Below are 4,978 nucleotides of genomic sequence, written 5' to 3'. Positions count from 1 at the left end.
CGTGTGTCACGAGTGTCCCTTTCCTCACCTCTCTGGCAAGTTGTATCACCTGGGTTTGAGAGTGGCTCCCCCTCTTGCTGGCCTGCACCTCCATCTCTGGCCCCATCCACAGCCAACTGGCCCCATACATGGATACAATTTTAAGTAAAGACCAAACAGAAAAAAGGGTACAACACGAAGCAAGCCTTCCTCTCCCATGCCCACCTCCCTATGGGCAGCCACCACCATCATTTTCTTTCCTTCCATAATTGATGCTTCTATAATAAAAACATCCCCCCCTCCCCGCTTTTTATACAAAGCAGCACAATAGCCACACAGTTCTGCATGTGTTCTTTCTAGTTAACCACAACTCTTGTCTCTACTTAACCACAACTCAACTGTTTCTAACAGAACACTCATTTTGTTAATTTCAACATGGTGTTGTTAATATGGTCATTTGGCTCAAAATTCTAAAGTTTCACCTTTCTAGGTGAAGCCTCTTACGCCCTCCCTGTCTTTCCCTCCCCCTCTCCTAAAAAGAAATAACATTTTATAAATGCTTTGTTTCCTTCTAGTATCGCTATGCAAATAAAAGCAAATGTGATCTTTTTTCTCCCCTTTCTCACTGATCTGCACCTTGCTTTTTTTTTTTAACAGCTTTCCTGAGGTGTAATTGATACATTGAAAGCATATAGTTCTGTCAGTTTTGACAAAGACACAAACCCACTATCACAATCAAGATATACGCATGTCTTGTGCCCCCAAAGGTGCCCTCTGCACTTTCCTATTCCTGCCTCTTATACCTGGAGATCCACCCATCAGCTCTCAGCGGCTCCTGGCCCCTTTCTCTGGCTACAGAGGCCCCACCGTGTGCCTGACCCACTGCCTATCTAACCAGCCATCTCCTGAGGGTTGCCAGGAGTGCTTCCAATAATTTTGCTATCTTCAAAAAATACTGCAATAAATGACCCTGTACCTGCTTCTTACGTGGGCAGGTATGTTTGTGGAATAAACAAGACACATTTCCAAGAGCAGGACTGCCCTCTTTTTTCACAGCCTATGTCACTGGCTCCTTGCTGGGGCCCACTGAATTCTTCTCCAATCTTCCCCTTTTCACAACATAGCTACAGTGGGCATTCCTGGACCTACACTTTTGTACATGTGTGCAAGTACAAATAAATATGTAGGGAAACTTCCAGAAGTGGCATTATTTCAGAGCCTCTTTCTTATGATGAAGGCTGAAAACAGTGTGCATCCTGAGCTGAAAGCTGCAGAGAAGCCCATTTCCCCTCTGGGGAGAGTTGAGTAACCCCACCCACACGCAGCCCTGCCCAAGCCACCCAGCAAGGCAAGTCAGAAACTTCTCCCTTGGACGGCCCTCAAGTGCCACTTCAGCTGCCACAGGGCAGAGACCGCTAGCTCAGCTGAATGAAATGAAATGACAACCTGGACAAAATGTGACTGAGGTTATTGTTGGGGAGAGGAACTTGGTGGAAGTGGCACCTTCCATTCACTATTTTAGAGATGTCGATGGTGTTGAATTTCTTACAAGGTACATGTGTTACTGTTAAAATTAAGCAAAGCTATCTTACCAAAAGGTCAGCCCTGAATTCCTTCCAGCTGACGTTTACCTGGCTGGTATTACTACCAACCAAGCTTTATGCCAAAAAACCACCATCACTTCTAATTCTGACCCATGAGGCAAGGCCCATAATCATCCTTGCTTCTCAAAGGACATTATAGAAACTGGACAGATTAAGTGCCCAGGGTCATGCCCAGGAGTGATGGACCCTCAATCTTAACCTTGACTGTCAAGGCAACTCACAGCCACCCGACCTCTTCCCAATGACTCAGAGGCTCTGGGCAGGCAAGGGTCTGAATCAGAGGTCAGCCCAATGTCTGCGTTTGCAGGGCCCCGAGCGTGGAATTAGCCCAACGTCCCTGTTCACAGGGCCCAGATGGTGGAAAGGAGAAGTGACACATCCAAGCTGACACAGGGAATGAGTGGTAGGGAGGGCGACTGACCCCTTCCTCCACAATTGCCAGGCACTTGTACCAAGCACCAAGGACCAAGTCCTGTGCCAGATAGCCGAGGACACAAGAATCACCAAAAAAATATGGCAGGGTGGACACTCTCCTTCAGAGGGCTTCTGTCCAGCTCAGGGGACGACACTAATGAGCACATGGCCATTGCTAAAAAGATGCTTTCTAAACTGCAAGGAGCAAGATGACAGAGTTCCTCAAGACCAGTCACAGGGACTCACCTCTTCTCACTCTTCCTAAACAACATTCCTAATTCAGTCATCACAGATATCATGTCGGCAGTGCACTCCTCACACCACATGTTGTGATGGGCACCAGCACCCTCATGCAGCAAGCACACTGTCACCAGGGGAGTCAGGCCACACCCACCTCCTCAACAACTTCCAAGGCCAAGAATCATGAATAAGAAGGTGAGAGACCTGTCTTACTAAACAGCAAAATGCACTGTGATCAAAATAGCACGACACAGGCTCTGAGGAAACGTCCGGAGGGAATCCAGGAACAAACTCAAAAACACATGAGAACATCGTGTAGTTTGAAGGTGGCATTGCAACTTCACAGAAAAGGTATAATTTGCCTTGTCGATTTGCCCAGAAGAAGACAAGAGCCAGAATCCTACTTTCAACCACGTACATTAATAAATTCCAGAGGGATCACATATTTCAGTATAAAAATAAAACAGAAGTTGAAAAATAAACATCCCCACAAAAATCTGAATGAGATGGTTCATAGTAGCCCTATTCATCATTGCCCCCAAAAAGGAAACAATCCAAATGTCTATTAATAGTTGAAAGGATAAACAAGTTGGTATATCCTCATAATGGAATACAACTCAATGATAAAAAAAAGAACAAACTACTAATAGACACACCTGGACCAGTCTTGAAAGTATTGTATACAGTAAGCTGAATAAAAGAAGCCAAACTCAAAAGGCTACATATTGTATGATTCTGTTTATATGACTTTCTGAAAGAGACAAAGCTATAGGTTCTAAAAACAGATCAATTGGTGTCAGGGGATGGGGGTGGGGAAGAAATTGACAACAAAGGCACATGAGGAAACGTCTTGATTGTGTATGGTTTCATAATAGGTGTATGCATGTCAAGACATAAAATTTCATAGTTTAAATACAGACAGTTTATTGTCTGTCGATTATATCTCAATAAGGCTGTGAAGGAATGGAGGGAGGGAGCAAGGCATGGGGGGAGGGAGGAAGAACTAAACTGACAATCTCCAGCAAATAGAGGATTGCCCATATACTGTGGCAGAGTGGCACTATGAATTGCGTCGCTACTAAAAACACGGGTTATCTGTATGTGTATGTGTATTAACCATTAAGTGGAAATAGCAAGTTGCAAGGCAACATGCATAGTATGATATCTCATCCTGTGTATGTTATGTGTTCAGGTTTGTATCAACACTGAGAAGAGGGCAAGGGGAGGGTCGGGGGTCGGGGGGAGGAGTCCTCCAGGAAGGCATCTCCAAGGGTAACACTGCCCCCTAATGGAAATCTTGGAGATAGGTATATTTGATGTCTCAATACAAGTTAGTTATTTTCCTGAACACCCTAATGAAACACCTTTCATCAAGGTCACCAGTGACCAAACACTTGCTAATGTCAACAGTCAATTCTCTTCCTTCATCTTACCTCAAACTCCTAGCCACATATGACAGCTGACTACTCTCCACGTCTTGAAATACCTTTTTCTGGTGGCTTCCCAGAGAGGAAACACACTTTCTCCTCCTCCTTCACTGTCCTGTCCAGCCTCTTGCTGGCTTCTCCTAACCTCTAAGGTTGGGGAGCCCCTGTCTCCCTAGCCCTCTTCTTTTGCTATACTTTGCCTCTCAGCCCTGAAACCCGGTGGCCTCCTCTGGCCCCAAGGCTGCCAATAATCTCCATATGCGTGCGACTCTGAAAATCAAATCCAGGTCTTTCTCCTGAGCGCCAGACGCCATTGCCAATGACCTGTTCCATACCTCCCGTTGCTTGTCTCAAACTTATCCAAAACACAACCCTTGACTTCTCCAAATCATCTTCCTGGGCCTTCCTCATCTGAGTAAAGAGCAGAACCCAGGGCTCCACAGTAGGAGTCATCCTTGACTCTTCTCTCTCCTTCACGCCGTCATAAATTCCACAGGTGCTACTTCTGTCTGTGTAACTCCTACTCAGGCTTTGGATTTCAAGTTGAGCATCAGCCTTCCCTAACCTCTCAGACTAGTTTGGCAACCCTCTCCACCATCGTATGCTTTCAGAGATCCACACACTCCTCCATACTGCACTGAAGACTGTAGTAATTGATCCTTAGTGTTTATGTCCAGACTCTTCACTAAATTGTGGGAACTGTGGAGCCTTGTACCCTCCCCAGCCACTGCCTGCCTATAAAACCTCTGCTATTAGACCCTCAGCAACTCAAAGTGTGGTCCAAAGTGTCATACCAGCAGCATAGATGTCACTGTGAAGCTACAATAGTTGGAAAGGCAGACTTCCGGGCCCCACTCCCGACCTAATGAGTCAGTCCTGAATTGTAATAAGATCCGCAGGTTCTTGTTAAAGTTTGAGAGAGTGTCTTATAAGCTTCCCCCTCACCCTGAATCAACCATACGGGTATTTGCAATTCATTAGCACCGGGATATTTGAATGGGGAGACCTAGGTGGGCTGCGAGGGGCTGGGGTTTGAATAGGAAAAGACAAGTGAGACATCCTCAGGGAAGATGCTGCGACCTAGGACAAGGCTGCCTTTCCAGCGCTGGGATGGCCCAATCCATCGCCCCCTAAAATGTGAGAACCGCCAGCTCTGGAAACTGACCAGGAGTGCCAACGTGCGCGGCTACAGTCAAACGTGCTGAAGCCCTCGCGCAGGCGCACTGCGAAACTCCCGCCGGGCCCACCACACACACACACACACACACACACACACACACACACACCCCGGGCCCAGGAAGGGTGTGGCTTTTG

The sequence above is a fragment of the Hipposideros armiger genome, unplaced genomic scaffold (assembly GCF_001890085.2).
Source record: "Hipposideros armiger isolate ML-2016 unplaced genomic scaffold, ASM189008v1 scaffold_298, whole genome shotgun sequence".
NCBI lineage: Eukaryota > Metazoa > Chordata > Mammalia > Chiroptera > Hipposideridae > Hipposideros > Hipposideros armiger.
The sequence above is the reverse complement of the archived record's forward strand: the minus strand, read 5'-3'. Positions refer to the sequence as shown.